Consider the following 26,665-nt stretch of genomic DNA (forward strand, 5'->3'; position numbering starts at 1 on the left):
CTAGAAGTATGCAGCCAATGGGAAGGAAATACTCTGCCAATGAAGGCCAATCAATTCAAACTGCACTCTGTCAATGAGAGACAATCTGCTAATAAGGGCCAAATTGCAATCTGCAAATGAGGGCCAATTAATTCAAACTGTATGAAGACAATGTACTCCCCAACTGATTGGCCTTTCCTGGGGTTGTGCTGCCAATAGGGAGATAGCACTCTTCCAATGAGGGTCAATTGTAGGTCTTATCTGTCCTCTTCCTGCTTCTTGCCGGGTGTGAGAGGTACTGGCCTTTCTGAAAGGGCCTGCTGCTGGTACGTTGCTCCATTCTCAACCTCTTTCCACTCTTCATCTTCCCCAGGCAAGGAAAAGAAGCCAGTTGCTTCCTTTGTCTCCTGTGTTGGTCTCAGGTTTCATCTCTCTGCTGGAATGACGTACAGATGACCTGCAAGGGAGGCAGAGACAATCAGCACTTCAAAAAACAGAATGTTGAGGGACAGATAGAATGCAATGAATGTCTTAACTCAGTCCAGTGAGTCAAAGGTTCCTTCAGGCAGTCTAAGGGCACCAGCAGAAGGAGCAGATCACAGGTGGTGTCCACAATCCAGACCTCCCAGCCTCAAGTTAATATAGACTGTCAGCAGCCTTTCAGTTTTTACTCTGTGATGACTCAGTCTTCTGTCTTGCTAACATTGTGTGGTGCCTTTTAGACTGGAGCATTCTTCTATCACAGCTGGCATTGTTTAATTGGCTCAGGTGAGCCAGGTGGTCTGACGGGACAGGAAGCTGCAGTTTGAGGCTGGGCAGAGGAAAGAAGAACTCCTGTAACAACATTGGAATGTAAGCCCTGGTTTGTCTGCAGCTCCATTCCCTCCTGCTGATCAGAGCTCTCTGCCTGTTGAATATGTAGTTGGGCTAAGCTTTTATTCAGCTGAGGCTTGGGTGAAGCTGGGAGCTCCTGGCAAGGCCTTTTCTCTGAGGAATCTTCCCTGGATTCATAACTCCTCCCCATGGCTCTGCATCTGACCATAGGTGTGTTCTGCTTTCCCCCAATCTCTCTCTCCTCAGAGAGGCTGGTGAGATCCAGCAGCCTTTCCAACACAGCCTGGGACATCGAAAGGATGCCGCCCTCCATAGCCTTGCCTGTCCAGGCTGTCTTTTGGGAGAAGTGGGAAAGAGGTATCCCTCTATGACCTTCCCTGCCTGGCCTAGCCTTTGGGAATTGTGTGTGTGCAGGGGTCGAGGCAGCAATGAGGCAGGCCCTCCTGCAGCCTGTCTGGCCCAGCCTTTGGAAGATGTAAGGGTGGGAAGGTGACGGCCTACCCTGCCCTTGGAAGATGTGGTATTGGATGGGAAGGTGGGAACAGTGGGGACCTTTATAAACACTCTTGTATGGGGGTGGGGCTAGGAAGGCCAGTGCCTTCCAATCCAGCTGTTTTCTTCAGGAGAACTGATGCTTTCCTTCCCTCCTCCCTTCCATTCCCCCTCTTTCTTTGTCTCTTTCTTTCATCCTTTCTTTCTCTTTCACCTTCCTGAAGGTTTCCAGGCAACCTGGAAGTTGGCAACCCAGCTGGCTGCACATGGATGTGGAGTCAGGAATCAAACTCAGCTCTTAAGGTTAGTCTGCTACTCTTTAACCACTTCACCATACTGGATCTCAAGACTGAGCAGGGAGCTGGGGGAGGAGTGCCAGAACCCAGGAAGGTCACAGGGCAGGTGTATGTGCTAGTACTCATTGTATTCCTAGATGCCACAGGCTTTGTCCCTAGTACCTTGAATAAAATTTTGTTCTTAAAGGTTCCACCGGACTGAAATTTTGTTCTGCAGCTTTAGACCAACATGACTATCATCTGAATCAGTCCCAAGACTATCGATCTTAGTAATCAACTGTTTTATGTTAGGCTTCAGGAGACTGTGAATAGTACACAAAAGAATATTCTGGAAAGTCCTCTTAACGTGCCATATAAAGAGACCCTGTGTTTTTAACAAGTCGAGTCCATGTTGACATCCTTGTTCAGCCATTCATGTCTGATTTGAGCCATTCACGAGTTCTCTGCCAATTGCCCCTGCCTGCTGCTCTCCCTTCTATGGCGTTCCTGATAAATAGGAAGCTACAGGAAACACAAAGGCCTACTGAAATGTCTTAAGCAGTTCTCTGAGAGGAGGTAAAACCCAAGTTCTAAGAAGGTGGCTCAAGACAGTCCTCTGAAAATGGAGCTTAAAATATGTCAGTCACAGTAAAAGTTGTGAAGCTACACCATCTACATAAGCAACCCAACAGAGATTTTAAAAACTTCCTTTTTGCTTTCTTGGAACTGAAACAGAAGTGGAATGTCAAGAACCCACAATACATAATTGGTAGGGTTATGACCAGTGTAGTGGATCATACTCTGCAGATTCTGCCTAATGAACTGCACAATTTATGGACATCCCTTGGAAATTTCATCTATCAGATCAATGGAATAAACATTGCCATCTCACTTAACATTAGATAAGTTTACATCTGCAGTTTCATTACTGAAACTAATATGTGGTTGAATCCCGACGAGGCTAAGAGAGCTTTTCAAAAAAGATAATCTATTATCCCACACTTTCATTCATCACACAAGAACGATTAAAATAACACCTCAGTGGAATTAAAGACAGGTCTCACTTTATTACCTTCCATTTTACAGAGATAAATTAAAAATTCATCTGTTCAATCAATCAATCATCCTTTCTCTATCATCCATAGTAATCCTGCTTTTCTCTGAATGGTAACTGTTGCAAACTACTTAGGAAGAGATTAGGGAAATTGTCCCTCCCAAATTCCCTGGGATACCTTTCTGAAAACTTCCTTGTTTCATCAAAGTCTGAAGAATTACTTCAAAGCTAGCTAGTAATGCCTTCTGAATCCAGTTATAAATTTTCTAAATAGATCCACAGCAAGTTATTTCAGAGAACATTTCATTTTTTTCTGCCTTATTCTTAAAGTATTTGTTTCTGGTTCTAATGTCTGAGCAGGAAATACAGTCTCATTTCCGAACACTCAGTGTAACCATCTGAGATGCGTCACTCATTGTCAGTAGACCATTTACAAAGTACAGACTGAATATTGTAATCTGGGTGCATTCAGAAACATCTGTGAACATTACAAAAACCAATGGGGAGCAATGTGAAACTGCATAGCTCAGGCTTGCTGGCTAGTTCCCTGTTGATATCAGGCTATTCCCACCAGAAGCAGTATGAAAATCTGAAGATCTGGTTGAATGATTGGGGGAAAAAAAACCCTGACTAGATATACAGACTTCACATTCTGTCTCCCAGTGGTTTTAACTGAGAAGAGAGTACACTTATTCAACAGCTTGCCCGTTTCTGAAATTCTCTCTGATTTTTTCCTCCCTATTTTATTTTTAGACTGTGTTTTATCGAACAGCCTTTTATTTTACCTTGCTGAAACTCTGTTAAATGTTAATAACCTATAGTGCTGCTGAGCATTTTCTCATCTCAGTGTTTCAGAGGTTTGAGTTCTTTGAACGTATCATAGTTTTCATTTTTCCACATTTTTTAATGTGCTGGCAATGTACTTCAAATTCAGGGCACTGATATTGCATGCTAAAAGTGTGCCTATTGTGATCTTTAGTGGGCTTGCCACAGCACTGAGAAAACTGCTCTGAACGAGCAGGAATATCAGGGCTCTCTCAGCCTCACCTACCCCACAGGGTGCCTGTTGTGGGGAGAGGAATGGGAAGGCCGCTTTGAGGTAAGCCGCTTTGAGCCTCCTTCGGGTAGAGAAAAGCGGCATATAAGAACCAACTCTTCTTCTTCTTCTAGTCCAACAAATATATTCTAGAGCAGGGGTAGTCAACCTGTGGTCCTCCAGATGTTCATGGACTACAATTCCCATGAGCCCCTGCCAGCAAACACTGGCAGGGGCTCATGGGAATTGTAGTCCATGAACATCTGGAGGACCACAGGTTGACTACCCCTGCTCTCTAGACCCATGGTTACCTAACTTTAGGGGGCTATTTCCCCTTTGGTGTTCAGTGCCCCCACCCTATCCTATATAAAGAACAGTAGTTCACATGACCCACTGAGGAGAATAATAGCAATAAAATCCAAAACAGTGATAATGAATTGCACAGTTATTCAAAATCCAGTTAACGCTTTCAGTTTAATGTATTTCAACAAAATTGATGAAATTCATCCACTGGTACCAGCTTTTCAAAGTCTGGTAGTCATTGAGAAAGAATCTTAGATACCACATTTAGTAACTATTTCACCAATCCATAAACTCTTAACACAATGAATGAGCTTGATGAAGTGATACCAGTTTCTCAAGACTTGATTCAGAATCTTTTTTAAAGGATATCTTTCATTTTATCATAAAAATTTATCTCAAGTGGGGTAATTGAGAAAAAATTTAGTGTAACAATAATAAAAATTGTGGTGGTCAATTAACAAATTAAGCCATGTACATATAAATATTGTGGGTAGTTAGAGATATCTTTTCAAAAAACAATGAACAAAACAGCTCTCTCTGTATAAGTTTCATAGAATTCATTCATTCACAGCATAATGCTTGACGGGGAACATATGTTTCTCTGCCAGGAACTTAGGCGTGATCTGGATGCTTCCCTCTCTGTGGAGGCACAGATCACAAGATTAGTGCAGCTGTTATTGTAACACTACATCAAGCCAAACTACTACCACAGTGATCCATGCGATGGTCACCTCTAGACTGGATTTCTGCAACTCACTCTATGCAAGCCTTCCCTTATCCCTCATCTGGAAACTAAAGCTGGTCCAGAATGCAGCCGCAAGGGTCCTCACAAGAACACCTTGGAGGTCCCATGTCTGACCCATGCTTAAACAGCTGCACTGGTTACATTGAATCCTGGATCAGACTTAAGGCCCTGGTACTCACCTTTAAGGCCTTATGAGGAGTGGGACCTGTGTACCTGAGGGACTGCCACTCTGTATATACCCCACAAAAAATGCTACACTCTGCCACTTCCAACTGGCTGGTGATCCCTGGTCCCGAGGAAGCATGTATGTCCTCAACCAGGGCCAGATCCTTTTCTATCCTGGCCCCCACCTGGTGGAATGAGCTCTCAGAAGATGTCCGGGCCCTGTCAGAGCTACCACAGTTCTGCTACCACAGTTCTACAAGGCCTACAAAACAGAGCTCTTCTGCCAGGCATTTGGTTGAGGTTCAACTGAAGGAACATCTACTGAGCCCCCAGAACTACCACCCCCTGACACACACAGAGGTGCCCACTGAACAAGCAAAAGGGCAACCCTGAACTGACCAACCATTAACTATTAATGTTATTGTCAGTGTTCCAATTATGAAAATTGTTATCACTAGATGTTACTATTCTTACTGTTACTACTATTGTCATTCTGCTATTATCATTAAACATGTTGTATCTGTAATTGGATTTCCAAGTTCCCTGTAAACCACCCTGAGCCTCAAGGAGAGATTGGTTTATAAATATAATAAATAAATGTCTGAAAATATTAAAAAAAAAACATGAAGTTCCTTCATCACAACAGTCTGGAATTTTAGGTGTCCTCATCTCACTGGCAGCTGTGACATCCAGCAGGGCAGCCATGCTATTGAGGGCATCCCTATACCAATCCCTATGCCACTCCTGTTGAAGTAATCAGGGGCTCAAAGAGCCTCTGACAAGTCCCCCAGCAGTTGCTCAAAGTGGTCCTGTCCCTCAGTCATGTCCCTCATGATAGCAAGAAGCGCCCAGATTCCCCCTCCTCCAGGCCACCAGCGGCCACAACACCTGACTCAGAGGAACATGCCTCATGCCTACCATACCTATACTCCACCCTGTCTGGCAGAGTATCACCACCTGCATGATAGCCTCTGCTTCAGGTATATCCATTTATACCACCTGTTCTTAAGGGATACCTTTGGCCATGAGGGCTCAGATATGCCTCCTAGAGAGACTAAGGGAATTGTTCCAGCACTTTAGAGTGGACAGCTCTATTTAGGTAGCATGTCCTTAGACATAAAAACAATCTGCCACAATGTGCCAAAAGGCACAGAGTCAGGAGGAAGCAGTGGAAAGGGCAATGTTCACATGCCCACCACCATCCTGCACAGCAGTGCCTTCTTGGCCTCAGTCCAGTTAGGCTGGAAGTGGCCATTGCTGCTAAAAACTGTTAGTATTGCCATACAACCTACACACAGGGAGATGTGGAGGTGGGCTGAGCCACTATGGTGAAAGAGGCATGAAGAAAGGGACTAGGTAGTGTCCAAGGGGGCAGGGTGCTGGGCATTCAGAAGAATGTGGCTTCAGATGTCCATCACCACTGAGATTGATGCCACCTCTTCCCTCAGGGCCTGGTCTCCTGCCCTTGTCATGCTTACTAGTGGTTTGCCATGTCCATTTACTGCTGGTGCTGTACATTTGGGTGGCATAGCAACAGCAAAATCACCATGCTTGCCATTACCAAGCTTGCATCAATACCCTCCATCTGTTAGACACCACCTGCCTTGATCAGTTTTGCCTAGACAGAGATGCCATCCAGGCCCTCACAAGGGCCAAGCTCCAGCACCCTGTGCCATCCCCGTCTTGCAGAAGACGTTCCTCTCCCTGAGGCTACCAGATCCTTCAAGGGAGTGGTCAATGAGATCATTGGTGTGTCACAGTCCTAGAATAGCTGCTCACTGCACAGGTTCCTGGATACCATTTTTGCCCAACCTACAGGAGTATGTGCACTTCCCCGCCGAGGAACTAGCACCTATCAGAGATGAGAGTTTGCAGCAATCACAGGCTTCCCAAATGTTGTCAGGACCATGGACTGCACCCGCACTGCTGTCATTGCCCCTTAGGAAGAAATGCAGGGCAATTATAACTTCTACAGCTTGAATGTTCAGACATCATGCAACCATCAGGACCTCATGGACAACTTCCCTGGCAGTGACCCTGATGCCCTTTGTGACCCTTTGTGGCATCTAGTGTCAACACCTGGTCAGGGCAAATGATGGCTACTGATTCAGTATTGTTTAGAGGGGTGAGTACCCATTGGGTGGAGGGCATGTTCCCCGATGACTACTGCTGCATAACCAAGGGGACAATGGACACTGCCTTCTACCATATTTGCTGACCCACTTTTCAGAAAATGATCCGCCAAACTGTGCAGCTTTCAACCAAGTCCACCACCAAACACCCATGGCAATCAAGCAAGCATTTGGTGGATGTGGTCACCTTGTTTGGGAGGCTTATAACTTGAACTCCTTATAACCAATCTCCACAAACTTTGCATGCAGGTAGAGTAGAGTCACCCAGAGATCCCTTTCAAATCTGGTGTCTCTAAATTGCATACACTTCTGAACCTATGTCTATGACAGATTCCAAGTGACACCTGCTTTCAGAAACTGTAATTCAGATGTAATATGTCCAGTTCTCACCCAACTTGGAGGTCACATAGGGTTAGCCTTTCCTCTCCTGCAGCTTTGGTGTCTTTAGCATATTCAGGGGGAGTTATACAGGATCACAAACTTCACAAATAAAAATAGTCCATTTGGGACTTAAAAGTTAATGACAGTTTGCAGCTCACAAACCAGGCATACGCAAACTGAACAGCATTTTCACCATTTGTTCCTATCCCTAAAGAACAGTACACATGGCTAAGACAGTTTCTTGAAACACAGTAAAATGGTCTGAGTAAAGGTCTGGTGGCATATTTACTAAAAAAAAATTCCCATGGTTTCCAGCAGATCTCAGTACTATGCAGAGACAGAAAATTGGGGTGCCATTTGTTAACATGGTATCATAGGCTGTTCAGTTATACAGAAGTGAACAGTGTAGTTGAAGGGGCCCCACCTCCAATGACCCCACAATCTCCTTTCACATTAGTGCCCTCTAAGTAATCCCCTCCCCACAGGAGGAAGTAACACCTAATCTGGGAACCCCTGCTGTATACAAACTATCATGTCTCCACTTTTCCCAGTCTGTAATGTTGAGATAATAACCTTACTACATAATGTTCTAAGGGTTTGATAACTGGTTGGATCCTGCAGTCTGTCAAGAAAGTGCTGATGGGTACAGGTCTTTCCAGTTTTCCCTACTTAACAGCAGCTATTTCTGACACTAGAAAAGCTTATTTATTGGGTCATGGGAGAAAAAGTAGTTGTGTAGGTCAGGAGGCTGTAGTGGAGAAGAGGGAAGGGGATGAGATATTTTCTACTTGCTTGAACAGAGCTCTGAGGGCAGAAGAAGGGAGCAATTTTGCCTCAACCTTACTGTAGCCTTCTGACTCACATGGCTATTATTCCATGTAACCCAGAGAGTGAGTATTTATGGAGTGAGAAATAGCTGCTAAGAGGATGGAAAAGCATGAGTCCTGCACAGTCCTTGTGCTGAACGCAACCCAAAGGGTATGAAGCACTTTGAAAACTCCAGGGATGTTACATAATTGCCAAATACGATTATTACCTAATCATATTATATAGGTATTAACAGATGACAATTTGCCCTATTGCTCATACAGTCAACAGAAACAGGAAGCTGCCTGTGTACTACATGCTGGCTCACTGTGCTGGGTTTGCTTTTTGCTGGCTTCTCTCCTGTTTCTGAGCTCCCTGGAACATCCACGGAGGATTCTACCATTGGCTTCACAACCCCTTCTCAGGTAAATAACACCTCTCTCCCTCTCTTTGGTGCTACTCCTTCTTCCTTTCCTCCACAGCACCCACCTTATTGCTACCTGTTTCTGCGGCTGTCCTCCTCCCCCAACTAACCTTCCAATTCCCTCTCAAAGGTCTTGGCAGGCTGGGCTGGTCCCACCCTTCTGTCAGCGGTGACTGATCATCCCCAGGCCACTGGCATTTCCCAGTTGCTGGCTGTACTCTGCAGGATCCACTACCTCACCACAAGATGAAACAATAGTGCAATTGGGAGGATCACAACTGCTGGTAAGTGCAGTTGGTTATCCCCAGGGGTGGTAAAGAGATGGCATCAGCTAGTCAGTGCAATAGGATAAAACTGATCTTGTCCTTTTCAACCACCAGGAACACCAGTGAACGAAAGACTTTTGCTGTCACTGGCTGTTCTAAAAACATATGCCATTAGATTAAAAGCCCTAATGCATCAATTTTAATCAAATGAATTCTATATGTAGATTACCAACATTTGGCCCTAAATTTAATTTATTAATTCATTCATTTGTCAAATATTTATTTACCAAAATGTACTATAAACCACAAAATCATCATAAACATAAAATTATAACAAACAAGGGGTAGTCAGACTGCGGCCCTCCAGATGTCCATGGACTACAATTCCCATGAACCCCTGCCAGCATTCACTGGCAGGGCTCATGAGAATTTTTGTCCATGGACATCTGTAGGGCTGCAGTTTGATTACCCCTGATTTAAACTATACTGAAATGGTCATAGAGTAGAATTTCCATAACTTAGCTCAGCTACCAAGGGCATGGCATTATAACAGATCTTCTTTACTTGCCTTTTAAAGAGGGAAATAAAGAAGAATGCTAAGCTGTTAAAAGATGAGAGATGCACAACTTTGAGGTGATGTCTAAGGATGCATCTCATGGACACCAGTTTTGTCATTATCTGATGGTATTCTGAGTAGATCTTGTCAAGGAAGACCGACATAGAATGTCTACCAGGAGAGAAGAGTATCTATATGTCCATTGTCAGTCAATATGATGTATCCTAGCTTTACAGTTAAATTATGTAAAGATTAGTAGCAAAGCCCATTTATGAAAAATGGGCTTTGAACAGGGAGAAAGGGGAAGGAGAAGGAAAGATTGAAGGGCCTCTGTTGCGCAAGTGTACCCGTTAGTCGGCTGTCTTACGCCACGTTAGGAGGGGGCTGAGAGGCGCCTAGTGGGGCTGGAAGGGCTCTTGATTAAACTTTTAATAAATATGACTGAAATAATCTTTCTGAAGAAAACTGATCGTAGGTGTTTTGTACAACAGTGCAGAAGCCTTCTTCCTGTGTAAGAATGGAGAATGTCTCTTCTAAGGTACATATTCATGCATCAGGTACGGACTCGTATTTATGGTACCAAAAGGCTCTGTTACATTTTCATCCAAGGTGATGCCTACCAATCGCAAATGTTTAAAGTGATTCTGTTAAAATGATAATGTTTTACATCAGCTGATCAATTTATTGGGACTACCATTGGACCCAGAACACCTACCAACAGTAAGACTATATCTTCTCAATGACCTTTATTTATGAAATTAGAGACATTGATGTAGTTACAGCTTTTCAATTTTTACAGTGTTATCTATTGATGAGAGTAGGGAATTCAATTTAAACCCAGCAATTTAAACCACTTCATATTTGTATTTATTTTATTAATTGTGACACAAAATAAGCACATAAAATTCACCTTGGGATGTCCCAATGACAAATTAAAAAGAGCTTTGAAACGCTTCTTGTTGCTTGCAACAAATATTACATTCACCTTCGTTAACAGCAAACCAGCTTTAAAGCTGACAGGATTTATATTTTGTTATTTTGCTACCTAATCTCTTTTTGCTCTTTCAAATGTGATGCTCAGTCCAAATAAGCTCTCCCCTGGCTCAGAAGCTTAACAAAATATGTTTGTCAGGTAAGTTGTCTCTGGCTCTCACAGCTCCCATTCCATCAAATGATGGCAGTAACAAAAGCGCTGACAGAAAGAAGGATTTATCCAAATCAACAAAGGCCTAACAGGGAAGAACTAAATATAAGAATAAAGCATATGCTGCCTTGGAAAATAATCATTAGCAATCAGAGACAAATAAAGTGGTACTTTAAACCACAGTTGTTGCCAGGGGAAAGACAACAACTACAAAAGGAAATTCCCTTCAGCCCACATCCAAACCTCTTAGGCAATTAAATATATTTCCACTTTTGGATTTATAAATTTTTCTGAGGTACTTAGCACCATGAAAGGACATGCTAAGCAACCCACAGGATCTATCAGAGGCCTTTATGTGTCAATTATTTCACATTACCATAAACAGATGAGCTTCTAACAATTATCAGAGCATTTGTTTTCAAACCCTTTTAAGAATAAGTACATTGATTTTCCCATTTATGAATAATAGAAATGCACTACTCTCTGCCCAGATATCACAGGAAAGAAAACTGCATTGTTACTAATATTATGTAAGTGGGAGTTAGAGCTAATTAAACGTCAAGCCAAAATAAGATGTTGACTGAATCTAAGGCAGGGATTGCAAATTCTTCTAATTCCCTCGCTACTAGCAGCTATTCCCAACCCTGGGAAAGTTTATCCCCTGGGCTAAGAGACCAATTTATGGTGATGACCATGTGGGTCAAGTGGTTGCAATGGGAAAGGAGACGCAGATGAAATCCCACCCCTTTTCTGACAGCAGTGCACCAGTTTACTGAGAAGGAAATGGCTGCTAGGGGGAGGGAAAAGCAGAGAGGATTTGGATCTACCAATGCCTTTCACCAGTGGATAGTGGGATTCAATAATAAATCAGTTTTGAAACATGGATGTTCAATAATTTACTGATTCAGCTTGCATCATGGTCACTAGTTGCAAGAACAAGAACTCCTCCTCAAAGTCCTTACCAGAAATATATTACGTGGAACAGATGTTTGGGAAACGTGCATAGTACCTTTGCTATGTAACTTACCTCATGCCCTTTCCTCTAGGAAAAAATGCAAGGTAATAATTGTATTAGGTTTAGGCCAGGCGGTTATTTCCCTTTGCCACTTTTATATTCTTAGCTGTTTTATCACCTGTTATCAAGCTGTTATCAAGCTCACTTGCTTTATAAGTTCTGTTGAGCAGGCTGACCAGCAGAGCCTCAGATGAGCTTGTGAGGAAAATTCTTCCTTTAGGATCAGCTGCTTTGTGGGCTGCATTCAGCAGTCTGGTTTAAACTGGGCTGCCCAGCTGAGCATTGGCAGTCTGGGTTAAAGTTATCCTGCAGGGAGAGTTCTTCTAGGCAGCCCAGTTTGAACCAGATTGTCCAAGAGAGCCTACAATGCAGCTGATCCTGTGGGGAGAGTTCTCTACATGGATTCAGCTGCAGCACTCTTCAGTAGTCCAGTCAAACTGCCTAAAACAGCCCCAGCTGAGGTGACAGGAAGAGTGCCCTTCTGGCTGATTTACAGGCTGTCTTCTGCAGCTCCTTTAAAGGGACTGCAGAAGAAAGTCCAAAAACAGGTGAGTGGTGGGAGCAATCAGCTCCAGTCCCTCAGCTGATGTTCCAGGTTTGCCAGTAATCCCCGAATATATCTGGTATTTTTAAGAGATGTTTTCAGTTATTCCAAAATATCCAGGGTACATTTGGGTTACCTAGATATTATATTATATCTAATAAAAACTGATATAGTGTTTTGGGTTATGTTTTTGTTTTGAATAGACCTGAATGCATACCCTTACTCACAAACATGCTTCTGCACATGTTCAGAAAAGATTTACAACTTTCTCCTGACCCTCAACTGATTCACTGGCTTCCTCAACAGTGTCACTGGATGTCTGGATACTAATTGATTTCCTTGTCAGTCAACCTATGATGGGACAATTGTCATGAACAATCACTTCTCCCCTACTTGAGGTGGAGCCCCATATATAAAAATAGAGGTAGGAGGGGCCACAGAAATTAAATGCCCTTCCACCATGATCTAAAACATCTGCTTTTCCCATATCACCTACCAACAACAAGACAGTTTCTAGCAGATAAGAGGACAATCAATCTATCAGTACCTAGTCAAGGTTTTGAGAGGGAGGAAGCAAGGATTACATTTAGCCAGGGTATTAACCTGTTACTGGCAGGTTCATACAGAGGTGGTAATCCCAAACTATTGTACAACCTCAGTAACTAAGAAATACATAGTTACTCCCATCAAATAGTTATGTTCTATGCTATATACTCTAATAATCACCAGAACCAATATCAGCAGCAGTACCTTGTCTGTCTGTCCTATTGCATATTTGCAATGCAGAAATGAAGAACTATAAAAAAGTGGATGGCTCTTTTAAAGTGTTTTAAAGATCTTTCTTTATACCCTCTTTGTTCTTCTTATATTTATAACCAAAATTCCACATAAAATGGCAAGAAAGAGCAAGGGTAGAGCCACCTGAGGTATATTTTGGTGGTGACTTAATGAACTTGTCATCTTCTGGGATAGAAAAGTGATAGAAATATTTCAGATGCCTCTGAAATTCTTTTCATCTGAACTTATTTATAAATTTTGGAAAAATTATAAAATTATAAATTCAACATTGTTCATTTAAAGAAATCTGAATTTTACACATGATTTCAGACCCAGTTCAAGACACAGCCAAATCTGTCTGTACCTTTAATTCATTTATGTATTTCTCTCTCCTCTGCATTACCAATGTGCCCTGATATGACTGAACATAGGAATGCTTACTTACAAACATGCAAGCTTGATCCTTCTGTACCAGGAGTTTGAAAGCTCCCAGGCCACCCCAAGCAACATTTGGCAAGTCACTTATTTTCCTCTTCCCTACTGATTAACTGTTTCTTTGGGTATAACCTTCACTCAATCAATTGGTAGAGCATAACAAGCCCAAGGAGTGGGACTGCAACCCTCTATGCTTCCAGAGGCGTGGCCTGACTCCACCCAGAGCTGTCTTAATGCATGCGTACACTGGGCAGATGCCCGGCACTCCACAAACATAGAGGCCATATTGCATTCTATGAACGAAGCCATTCTCATACAGAACAGTGCAATCTTTATTGGTGTGGAAACACATCTACAAGTGTGTTAAGGCAAATGGGAGTGAATATGAAATGACATTCATCACTCCCACTCACCTGACCAGAGGCCAGAAAGTGAATCCTGTGGAAGAGAGGCAGCGGCAAAGCCAGTGGGGCTCAGCAGTGGGCCTGGCCAGCTGTCATTGCTCCCCTTCATTCTCTAGCTCTGGAAGATGGATGGCAGTGGTGCAAGTGGGGCTCAGTGCTGGGCCTGGCCAGCTGCTACTCTTCCCTTTCATCCTCCAGATGCTCTGGCCTCCACCCAAAGGGGGTAGCCATGGAAACAGGGGTGGCCACCAGCAAGGACTGCAAGCACAACTCAGATTGTTGCAGATTGTCAGTGACAATCTGATTCTTGCTAAAAAAAAATTAATTCTCTTAACAGCTCACAGCAACTGGCAACAATAACCAAACATCCCCATCCTTATATAGGTTGCTCCCCCCCCCCATGATTTTCCCATGCACAGGAACTCAACCACCAGGAGTTAACCAGTTAATAACCCAACAGGCAATACATAACAGGCCTCATGCTAATCTATGTATGCATTGATAGTTTGTAATGTTTGTGCTGAACACTGTATTAATACTGCAGAATTAATACAACAACTGATATGTTGACATTTTTGTTTTTCAAGTTCAAGGCTCATGTTATATCGTTCAAACATTTGTGTTGATTGATCTTTGCTGTACATCAGAGTTTTAAATGTTTAAACACCACTTTTGTTGGTGGTACCAATAAATATAAGTTACATTTTATCAATAATTTACATTTTTGTTCCTGTGAGTGGTTGTGTAGGTAGGGCCTCGGTGTATTGCTTTGCCTGGAGGCCTATAAGGCTGGCTCAACATCCTTAATGTGTTCATCACCTTGCTTGGTTGACCTCTTTCAGAATTTCTCACCCTTGTGGATAAAGGAGTCAACTTGCCTACTCCCCTTACTTTACCTTTGGTAATATGGTTGAGAATAGAATGTGGTATTGGAAGGGCGAAGGCTTCTTTAGTTCATGTTATAATAAAGGTTTAATAAAAGAATTATGCACACTCCCAGATGGCTTATATAAAATGGCAAACCACAATTAATCTTGGCCTGACTAAACTTGTCCCTACCTGGTGTAATTTTTAAAAGAGCCCTCTTTGAAATTATAATTACATAGAGTTCAACATTTGGGTTTCTTCCCATTTTGTGGTTACACGTGGTCAAAATGGAGTTCATGAAGTCCAGAGACTGCAAACAATGGAGAGAAAAATGCTTGTAAGAGATACTTTCCCTTTCATGCCCAGAGGATTTATAATTTAGAACTGTGATATTACATTGACAGAGCTTATTTGCATGAAAATTAGCTTGATTCTCCTTAGCTGCGAGTTAATTCACAGCTTGCTAGTTTGTTCCTAGCGTCTTACCAGCCCTGAAAGACAGGTATTGTTTTGACACCTACTGTGAGGCAAAGCACTTCTGATTCCTCTCCTCACAGGTTAATGTGTGCAGTAACTAACATTTTCCATCTTGCAGGTGTTACTAATTGGGCCTCTTAGTCTGCAGACCTCTTATAATCTTCAAGGCCAAACTATGGGAGGAGCTACTTGGCTCTTTGTGGGAGCTAGTGAGCCACAGGGTGGGAGGGGGAGAGTCAGAAGTAGTGAGTAACTTTCCAGAGAGTTCTAGACAGGATTTATGCTGATAGGTTCATCATCATCACCTGATCCAGGTGGGCCAAAACTCCTAGCCCCTCATTAGGCTGGGTACTACATCTACACCCCCACCTCTAGGGAGGTCTGCATAGGGGATTAGGGGATTTGGCCATGAATCTTATGGCATGTAAGGGGGGGGGGTTATGGCCTTAGAGCTATTGGGTTTTTATAGGGGCTTTTATGAGGGTTTTAGGTTTGTAAGCCACAGCGAGTCTTTGGAAAGTGGCAGGATAGAAGCTCTAATAATAATAATAATAATAATAATAATAATAATAATAATAATAATAATAATACCGTGGGTTTGAATCAAGAGCCACTAGCATGGATTCTGATGACCTAAAGATGTATACCTATGATCTGTGGCTTTCCACTGTACACTACTGTAGAGAATGCTTGAGCTGTGCTGCTTATGAATAAATGGATATTCTAAAATTGTTTTAATAAACATAACATATTGTTTTACAAAGTCTGTTTCCTGTGTACTTTGGAACCCATGGGGTTGAGGTCTGGACAACTTGACATTTACCTTAAAAAGTAGGCCAAGTACAGAGAAAATTCTGAAGGATCAATTAATCTTTATTGCGTTAGAAAAAAAAAAGACATAGCATGAAGAGTTGCAGAATAATTTAAGGTGCACTTTTGAATTGAGATTACTGTCTTTCAGTAAAAAACTGGAGGAGCCTTGGATTCTATGTGGTCAAACTACTAGTAAAACAAAGATTGTTAGACCAGAGTGCTCAAACCAATGCAGGCCCTTTGAGAACATCAATACTTTATAGACAGCTACCTCCCTTTCCTGGCTCTTCCAGCATAGTTTATCAATTTAAGGTACCACAAGTACAGAAAGGCCTTTACTAAGGCATGCTTAGATATTTTACTGCTCACAGTCTTGGAAAGCTGTTTTAATGGAATCTCAAATAGGAAAAGAGTCTTGTGATCAAAAGTTTATAGAGGATTTGTTCCACATTATATTCCATTGTCCAAGATATAAGGCTGAACACAGTAGATTTTTACAGGACAGTCAGATCAGGAAAAATTAGTGATAGAAGAAGACGAAGAAGAAGTAGTTCTTATATGCTGCTTTTCTCTATTCGAAGGAGTCTCAAAGCAACTTACAGTCACCTTCCCTTTCCTCTCCCCACAACAGACACCCTGTGAGGTGGGTGAGGCTGAGAGAGCCCTAATATCACTGCTCGGTCAGAACAGCTTTATCAGCACCGTGGCAACCCCAAGGTCACCCAGCTGGTTGCATGTGGGGGAGTGCAGAAACAAACCCGGTTTGCCAGATTGGAAGTCTGCACTCCTAACCACTACACCAAACTGGCAGTTAGGGACAAATGCATAACTTTCCAAATGGCAAGATTTGCTGCTACCATCATAAAGGATAAAAAAGATGAGGGGACAATGTTGACCAAAGCATGTCTGACCTATGACATATCTGCTATGGGTTACTGGTCTCTGGATAGTAAGGTCTTCCATTCATCTTATTAGATTTTTTAGATGATGACTTTGTATCTTAATACTTTCAGTATAAATGTCCATATTAATTTTTAAAATTATTTTTCAAATTTTATATGGTTGGACATTTGCTATATATGCTGTATTGTTGCTATAGACTTTGACTGGCTAAAGAGACATTCTCTTCAACAACAATTAAAATTGTACAACAGTGTAACTTTTTAGCAAGCACCAACAAGTACATTTCCCCATACAGATAACTGATGTAAAACTCAACTAAGGTCTTTTCACTGATGAGCAGTTTCTTCTGAATGCACCTAAGGGAGACCATGGATGGCCCACAATGGGTAGTCTATTTATCAGTGGAACAATCAAAAGTACCTTAAATGCCACACTATGAACTTGCTTGAGTGGGAGGCACAGAATAAAGGAACTGGTAGGAGAGATTGAGTTCATGCACAGGTATATAAATATATGATTTCTTTCCAAATGGCAAATGTTTCATGTGCTTCAAGCAAATAAAATCAGTGTACATAGTTTTTGTATGTGATCTATCAAGGATTTACATGCTTTTCCCCCTACAAAATAGGTGTTTGGAGCAGGAAATGTATACCATTATAACACACCATCAAGCTTCAAGAAAACAGAATTGTAGAATCATAAAATGATATTGGAAGGTATCTTAAGGGTCATCTAGTCCAACCTCCTGCACAATGCAGGAACTCAAAACTAGCTGCCCACCCACAGTGACTCCAATTTCATGCACAAGTGATCCTCACCACCAAAAATCTCCAGAGGAACCATCCTACAGTGGCAGTTAGCCACTGGGTAGGCAAGGAAGGGCCACAAGAGACAAACACTGGCACATCCCTTCCTGCCTAACCCACTCATTATCTGCCTAAATTCATAAAATCAACAGGTTTTGATTACTCTCTCACTGTTGAAGACTAGTTACACATTGTGATATTAATATTAGTAGACCCCTACCAATTTGGATATTATATTACCATTTGGGGATTGAACTACACCAAGCAAAATATTACCAGAGACTAAGTTATTTTTTATAATTTCATCACCCAAAAGAATACATTTAGAGAAGACTGAATTATTAACAATATTGAGAATAACACTGATGAAGGTATCGAAAACAGACTATACCTAGGAATCCATTTTGAAATTGTTTTGAACGTTGTCCCAGCTTGGGACTTTTTCTTCTGCTTAAGTTCATAAAATCAGCATTTCTGTCCAATGATTATTTAGGATCTGCTTAAAAACTTCCAAAGAAGGAGAACCCACCACCTCCCAACGAAGCCTGTTCCACTGAGGAACCGTTCTAACTGTCAGGAACTTCTTCTGGATGTTTAGTCCAAAATTCTTAATTCTGACCCTCTGGGGCAACAGAAAACAACTCTGCTTCAGCTTCTGTATGACAGCCCTTCAACAACCTTTCATCATACAACTTGGTCTCCAAACACCTCAACATCTTCATAGCCCTGCTCTGGACATGCTCCAGTTTCTTTATATCATTCTTCAGTTATGATGGCCAAATCTGAATACAGAACTCCAAATGAAGTCTTACCAGAGCAGAGTAAAGCGGTGATATCACCTCTCGTGATTTGGACACTGTACTTCTTTTAAAACAGCCCCAAATCCCATTTGCCTTTTTAGCTATTGAGTCACACTGCTGACTCATATTCAGTGTTTGGTCTACTAAGTGTTTGGTCTACTAAGACCAAACGTACTATTTTCATGCGTACTATTTCCAAGAGTCATCTCATCTATCCTATAGTGATACATATGATTTTTCCTACCAAAATGAAGGACTTTACATTTATCACTATTGAAATTGATTTTATTCTAGCCTGTCAAGATCATCTTGTAACCATTTACAAGCACCCTTTGGATGCGATCTGTCAACCAGATTCATATTTTACCAACATATCAATAAGAATTTCATGTGGAACCATATCAAAAGCTTTACTGAAATCAAGGTAAACTATGTCCACAGTATTCCTCTGATCTAGCAAAGTAACAGCTTTCTCCCCCCAAAAAAGAGATAAGGTTAATCTGACATGATTTATTCTTGAGAAAGCCATGCTGATTCTTAGTAATTACAACCATTTGCTTTAGATGTATTTATTATTTAATTTATATACCACCCTCCCCAAAGGCTCAGGGTAGTTTACATGAAATGGGAACAATACAATTAACTCAGTTTGGATGCTCAAGGCCTGACTGTTTGATGATTTGTTCTAAAGTTTTGCCAGCTATAGATATCAAGCTGATGGCTTGTTAATTATCCAGATCCTCTTTTTTTCCACTTCTTGAAAATGGGGACATTTGTCTACCTCCAGTCTTCTGGCACTTCACCTGTTCTCCAATAAATGTCAAAAATAATGGATAGAGTTTCAGAAATTACATCTGCAAGTTCTTTTAGAACCCTTGGATACAATTGGATACAAAACTTGGCCCTTTAAAAATGCACATTTGAACCATATCACTAGTGTAGAAACAGTCCTAGAATCTAGTTTACCACCTTTTCAACTCTAGACCAAAACTTTTCTTCCTGTCCAGGCTTTTCACTGAATGCTTCTATTCTTTTTGGCTGTTTATATGATCTGCCTCTAGCCAGAAGGCTGTTTTGTGGATGTCTTTTCTGGTTGTTTAATGCTTTTTCATGACTAGTTTTAACATTTATTTTATGGTTATAGATTTTTTATGATTTCATTGTATTGTTTTACTTTTGTGAGCTACCTTGAGCAGGACTCTGGAGAAAAGACATACATTCTCTGAGTATATAACCTTCAGCACCCCCGAAGGCAAGAGATAAGGGGGGGGGATGGAGAATGTGATGGTCACATCATATTTCATTACAAAATGTTTGAAGTGAGAAGTGGAAACTCTTTCTGACTGTGGCCCAAGGATCAGTGTCACATTTGGTTTTATTCCCAGTGGTATATTACAAATTATTCCTTTACAAAAGGAAAGGAACAGCAGCTGCATCTGTGGTATTTCCAGATGAATGCAGACAACTGTCTTCCGAAATGTAGAAACATGCAAAAGGGAGTATTATAAGGAAAAAGTGAAGCAGTAATGATTAAATACCTGCTTCCATGGGGGGAGGGTCAAAGGGGATCAGTATTCAGAGACAGATTCTTAACTCTAATCAGTTGAAATGCATTTTAGCCAAATGCAGCAGTACTCGAATAAAAAGGAGATAGGGACATTGACTCTTGTCTTTTTCAAGGCATGCCTGGCAGGCTAAGACACCAAGACTGTTTTATGAACAAGAAGAACCTTAATACTTTTCTTGAATCCGTCCCAGGCTGAGGATTTACAGTGATGAAGATGAAAGCACGTTAGATCTGTTGTGTTTCTAAGTGATCTTGTCCAAAGCCCTTATAATCCTTTTGTTTCCCACTGAATGGGAAAGAATCTCCGTCCAGCATCATTTTAATGATGTCCCAAGAATGTCCTAAAGGGATTCTGAATGGCTTTAGTGTTTAATTTGCTCCGGGGTGCAAATCCAATTTGTCACTTCTAGAATCATCACACAAGAAGATAATAGTCTAAGAATAAAGTCCTGCAAGATCTGACCAAAAGTCTATCTAGTCCAGCATCCTGGTTCCCACAGGGCTAACTGAATGCTTCCAAGAAGACAACCAGCAGGGCCCAAAGGCAGTAGTACACTCCCACTGTCCCCTAGTAAGTATTATTCACTGACATCCTTGCTCTGAACCTGAAATTGCTACCTCGCTATGGCAGTGAATTGCATAAAGTAATTATCTTATGTATACAGAAGTACTTTCTTTTTTTCTGTCCTAAATCTCCCATAAGTTTCACTGAAGTACCCTGAATTCTAGAATGATGGGAGAAAGATGAAGAGTTTTCTCTATCCCCTTTGCTAGAGCTTTTCTTTTTTCATTGTAGAAATTGCGACCATGCTCCTCTGTAGTCATTTTCGACCATCGAAACATCCCAATTGCTTTAGCATTTCCTTGCAGCTAAGATATATTAACAACTTATTTTTCCCAGGTGCATTTTCTTGCACCTCTAACAAACTATGATATTATTTTAAAGAGTGGAAATATACATGGTATGCCAAATGCAGCCAAGTCATAGACTCATACAAGAATTAATATTTCACACTATTTTCCTAATAATGCTGGGTATGGAATTTGCTGCTACTATTGCTTCTTGCTGCTGAACAATGAGTCAATCATTCCATTGACCTGCCTTCTTTGAGTTCCTACTGGGGAAAGAAATGGTGGGTATGTCATAGATCATTCTGATATCAAAAAGTGGACAGATGGACGTTAAGATTCTACTTTTGGAAGGATCACACATGTAACTGTCTGTATCTGGTAAACAGCAGAAGAATTTTAGTTCTCATTCTTGTAGAGAGAAGAGGAAAAAGCGGGAGAGTAGACTGGGTAGATAAGAATCATGGGGTATGTGGGTCAGATCTGGCTAACATCTGTGCTTCAGGAAGGACACTAGTTGTAAAGTGATAGACAAGACCTAGGGAGTCTGACAGAGATGAACTGTCTTCAGCTGAAGTCCATGAATTATTTCTGACTAAAAGGATTAAATTAAATGAGGTGAAATTACACTTAAATTCTCTCAGAAATTCAATTAAATTACATATTAAACTTTCTGATACTCTGGATCAGTGGTTCTCAACCTGGGGGTCGGGACCTCTTTGGGGGTCAAATAACCCTTTCACAGGGGTCGCAGCAGGGCAGGCTTCTTGGCCGGGGGGCACCATCAACACAACAGCCTTGCAGGGTAGACTCAGATAGAAAGTTTGTCGGTCTGGAGCAGCAGAAAAGAGTGAGATCGGCATGGTGGGACAAGAGGAAGAACTTAACTGAGAAACCCCAGAAAAAAAAACAATTTATATACAATCATGAAAAATGGATCTTCATACCATTGATCAGTTTCTGTGTAAGGACATTTGTGTAATTTTATGGTTGGAGTCACCACAACATGATGAACTGTATTAAAGGATCTCTGCATAAGGAAGGTCGAGAGCCATTGCTCTAGATGGTTAAGAAGAAAATATTTTAGTTCAGCCAAGGTTGTGGTGGCACATTGTTTTGTGGCCTGTTCTATATAACTGTGACTACTTAAGTATTTTAACCAGTTTCACAAGAAAATTAAATCACAACTGCTGTTTTTGTATAATCCTAACTCATGTGTCCCAGTGTGTATTTATTTATTTGTTTGTTTGTTTGTTTATTTATTTATGAGATTTCTTATCCGCCATTCCCATACGGCTCATGGTGGGTTACAAAGTCTGTTTAAAACCCCTAATAAAATACCCGTTAAAACCACAGACAGCAAAAACCACAGACAGTAAAAGCACAAAATGCGGCAGCCAATAAGTTCTCAAAACTATCCCAAGAGATGCTAGAATCATTAAATTCCCAGTTCAAGTTTATTTATCACCTAGAGGGGGAAAGGAAGGGTCGATGACTCCCAGTCCACCGTACACTGATAATGTTTTATCCTGGGGGGGAGGGGTCAGCAGATCTTCCTTAGCTTCAACCATAGACCTGGTGGAAGAGCTCCCGCCGTGCCCATAGTTCTCCCAGGAGCTCATTCCATCAGCTGGGGGCCAGGACCGAAAAGCCCAGACGTGCTTCCCGAAAACCGAAAATGACCAACAGATCTGTGCCTGTAGAGCACAGGGCTCTGCGTGGGGCACAGGGTGACTGGCAGTCCCTCAAGTATACGGGTCACAGATCGCGTAGATCCTTAAAGGTTAAAACCAAAACCTTGAACCTGATCCGGGCCGCAACCAGCAACCAATGCAGCTGCCTCAGCACTGGCTGGATATGGGTCCTCCATGGTGTTCCTGTGAGGACCCTAGCTGCTGCATTTTGTACCAGGAGCAATTTCCAGGTCATGTTCAAGGGCAGGCCCACATAGAGTGAGATACAGAATTCCATTATGGAGGTGACTGTCGCATGGATCACCGTGGCTAGGTGTTCAGGGGACAGGTAGGGCACTAGTAGCCGAGACTGGCGAAGGTAGAAAAATGCCTGGCCAGCTACCTTTTTGACCTGAGCCTCCTTAGTTAGGCCTGGAATGCAATGGTCAGTTTTCATGCCAAGATAGGAATACATGCTTCCTGGGCTGCCCCCTTCCTCCCCAGCCACAGGACCTCCGTCTTGGAGGCATTGAGTTCCATTATTGTGAGGTAAATATTTACCTCACAATAGTGAACCAGGGGTACAATAGTCTTATGGCATTTCCACACCCGTTAAACATAGTGAAATGCCAGAAATAATTTCATTTTCAAAGTTGTAACACAAAGCAATGCCTCTCGAAAGTTTCCCCCCCCCCCAAAAAAAATCAGGAATTATATTAATTATTAAATGTCTCAGAGGACTCATGATCCCATAAGGGGTGGTGTTCAAAAAGCACTATTCATCTACGATTCTATGCATAGGCATTTCAATGGAGAAGTATGCATTTTTTAAAAAATTAGGAGGAGAAAGTGGATTGGTTGCCTGCATTGTTTGATAGGCGGAAGCACAACACGTATAATGTGCATTGCCTGCTTCCATCAGCAGCAGCAGGCAAGACATGCAAAAAGGCCCAGACAAAGGTGAGACAGCAAAAAGGGCGAGGAGCAGATCAGAAGTGCAAAAAAAATTAGCACTTTGCCATTCAGCTGGCATAATGCTTTTTTAACTGTTGTGCAGAAATGTCCTTAATACTGCACATGTCTCTGGCTCCTGTATTATTTATTTGTCTTGTGTTGTATGCCAACAAAGGACTTCTTATTGTTGATACATTTTAGTAATTAAGGTAAAACCTTAAATACTTTACCTTTGAATGTATACTTTACCTTAGAATAAAATAGAATAAATAATAAATAAATATATGCTGTAACACATCTAATTCTCCTCAAATTTACAGAGGCCATCACACTTTGGCTTAGTAACAAATAATGTTGTATCATATAAACACTATATATTCTCTCTTAATTTGACCTGCATGTCTGGTTTACTTAAGAATTACTTTGTACTTCCTGGAACCATTCCAGAGTACAGTGTGAAGGCACAAGAATGCCAAAGTTATGCATCTGTGGTCAGTGCATGGGTGGGAGACCACCTAGACATTCTGTGTTCAATATTTTGAGTTACACGTTGAAAGAAAAATGTACTAAAAATCATTACATTTCAACAATGTTCCATGGGGAATGGTCAAACAATAGTATTTATGTTTAGTAATCTACATCTTTCTATCATTCTCCTGTACTTCTTGAATCTTCTATCATGTACTCAGCAGCCTGACTTCAGTAACTAATGTAGATTGATTAACTGATACATGAAGAGCCAAGTTCTATCTTCACAGGTCCATGTTTTTTGATTTCTTTAAACATGCTCTTTTTATATCTAAGGATAAGTGCTAACTAAATTCGGGAAAACAATTTGAATCCAGTGGCTCCTTTAAGACCAAGTTTTATTCTGGCTCTAAGCCTTCATGTTCATTTGTTGGTCTTAAAGGTTCCATTGGACTAAAACTTTGTTCTGCTGCTTCAGACCAACGCAGTTACTCATTGGAGTCTAAATTCAGTAATTGTATTCAAGTATTAGGATTTTTATGATTATTAACTGAAATGAGACATTGCTTCATCAAAAAGAAACTGAGAATTTGAATCCTGACATACCATAATTTTATTAAAGTCTTTATATTTGGGGGGGAGATGTATTGATTTACTATAGTTGTATGTTCCATCCGTGATCCTTTATTCATTGATGGCATATTCTTATTTCAGCTCTGCCAGACAGATGTAAACTTAATGAACTAAAATGACAGGATTTTGCATCCTAGGTTCAGCAACCTGACAGCCAAGTGTGTGTTTATGTGTGTATATATATGTATATGTGTGTGTGCCAGGATATATATGTGTGCCAGGATGGCAAATAAAAGTTTGTTGCACTGATGGAAATGCAATCAATAAAAGAGCAGATATGCTCCTTAATTCAATGCAACCCAAAGGGGAATTCTTTTTGATGCATGATACAGTTTAAACGAGAAAATAAAATAGTTCCCTGAAAACCTCACATATATCTCAATTACCATCAGCACTGTATTCCATTTGAATATGTTCCCAACAAATTGGTTCATAAATAAGCCAATAGCAGCATGACTGAGAAATAGCCCTCTAACCTCCTTTGCCTCGAAACAAACACTACACTGAAGTTTGCCATTCACTTCATGTAGCAAACAGGAACACATGAACCTATTCTACTTCAGGCAACACACAGGGTGTATACATACCTGAATGAAATCCTCATGGCATAGGAGAAGGTAGCATATTAGGAAGGCACGATGCAGGACTTTTCTTCCTGGCACAATAGTTTTCTACATTGAAATAATTGGCATTTTAAAATAATTTTCAAGGAAAGTATTCAAACATGTAACTTCTCCATGGCACCCTGAACCAACATAAACATAGCTAAATTTATGTTAACTACCAGTTTCACATTAGAAGACAGAACAGAAAAAAATTTGAGTACATAAAGATGTGGTTACAGAGGCAAGAGTGATAGCCCTTCCACAGATGAGTGAGGAAAACTTAGCTGGCCTTAGCTCACTTTCCCTCATCAGCTGCTGGTTAGATATAATAGCTAGTTATTAAGCCCTGCGCCTTCCCCACCCATCAATGGGTTCTCTTCCATAATTCACTCTTGATATTCCTGAGACACTGACTGAATGTCCTGCAAGGCCATAAAAAACTTAATAAATATTATGCATTCAATTTTTTTTAAGCTCCCAAATTGTTTGCATCCCAAGTTTTGTGAAAGAAGGGAACACTGTAAATCTGTGAAATTTCATACACCTGTACAGAACAGCAATAGTTTTGTGGGACAGGATGAAAAAGGGTGAACAAACTTAAGGTGCATATAGAATTTCTTTCCTCCATGCCATAAAGTCATAGCTGACTTATGGCAACCTCGTGGAGCTTTCAAGGCAAGAGACATTCAGAAGAGATTTGCCATGGCCTACCTTTGCATAGTGATCCTGGTCTTCCTTGGTGGTCTTCAGTCCAAATACTGGCTAGGGCCAACCCTTCTTAACTTCTGATGAGATAAGGCTAGCCTAGATCATCCATCAAGGTTGACTCAGCCTTCCATCCTTCCGAGGTCGGTAAAATGAGTACCCAGCTTGCTGGGGGGTAAACGGTAATGACTGGGGAAGGCACTGGCAAACCACCCCGTATTGAGTCTGCCATGAAAACGCTGGAGGGCGTCACCCCAAGGGTCAGACATGACTCAGTGCTTGCACAGGGGACACCTTTACCTTTACTTTAGATCATCCATGTCAGGACAGATACGGTCTCTAATTGAATGAAAAGTAGCCAGTGTGCTGAGAAACATGAGCTAAGGGAAGGATAGATAAAGGAGAATGAGGCTTAAGTAAAATGATTCAAGAAACATAGTTATTTTACTCAACTAGCCAGTTCTTTGTATGCTAGCTTCTTGTTTGATATTCCAAAATGACTCTAGTTTTCCATTCTCAACAAGTGTATCCTTGAACAGAAATTAAAAACAGTGCAATTCCATGCAAAATTACTCCAATCTAAACATTGAAATCCATGGGAATAACTGAAGTAACTCTATAGAGGACTGCACTACATATCTAATGCATACATGTAGGTCTCAAACATCAGGAAATGTTCTGCCCATGAAGGTTCATTAATGGTAGCAGAATGATCTTTGATGTCTAAAGAAAATCTTCCTTATTCTTCAGCTCTGAACTGGGCAGAGTATTAATATC

General features: G+C 41.3%; 2 long non-coding RNA genes across 2 annotated transcripts; one reads left to right on the forward strand and one right to left on the reverse strand.

The window, feature by feature from the left end:
- On the reverse strand, positions 1-26,561 carry LOC143843109 (uncharacterized). Its single transcript, XR_013233466.1, has 3 exons — positions 25,895-26,561; positions 25,166-25,249; positions 1-436 (listed from the first exon to the last, which is right to left on the reverse strand). It is a non-coding gene; the product is annotated as an uncharacterized LOC143843109 (long non-coding RNA).
- LOC143843151 (uncharacterized) lies at positions 1,577-10,296 on the forward strand. Its single transcript, XR_013233481.1, has 3 exons — positions 1,577-1,608; positions 8,758-8,911; positions 9,941-10,296. It is a non-coding gene; the product is annotated as an uncharacterized LOC143843151 (long non-coding RNA).
- Positions 26,562-26,665: the final 104 nt, after the last annotated feature.

Source organism: Paroedura picta, chromosome 1, assembly GCF_049243985.1.
Source record: "Paroedura picta isolate Pp20150507F chromosome 1, Ppicta_v3.0, whole genome shotgun sequence".
NCBI classification, from domain to species: domain Eukaryota; kingdom Metazoa; phylum Chordata; class Lepidosauria; order Squamata; family Gekkonidae; genus Paroedura; species Paroedura picta.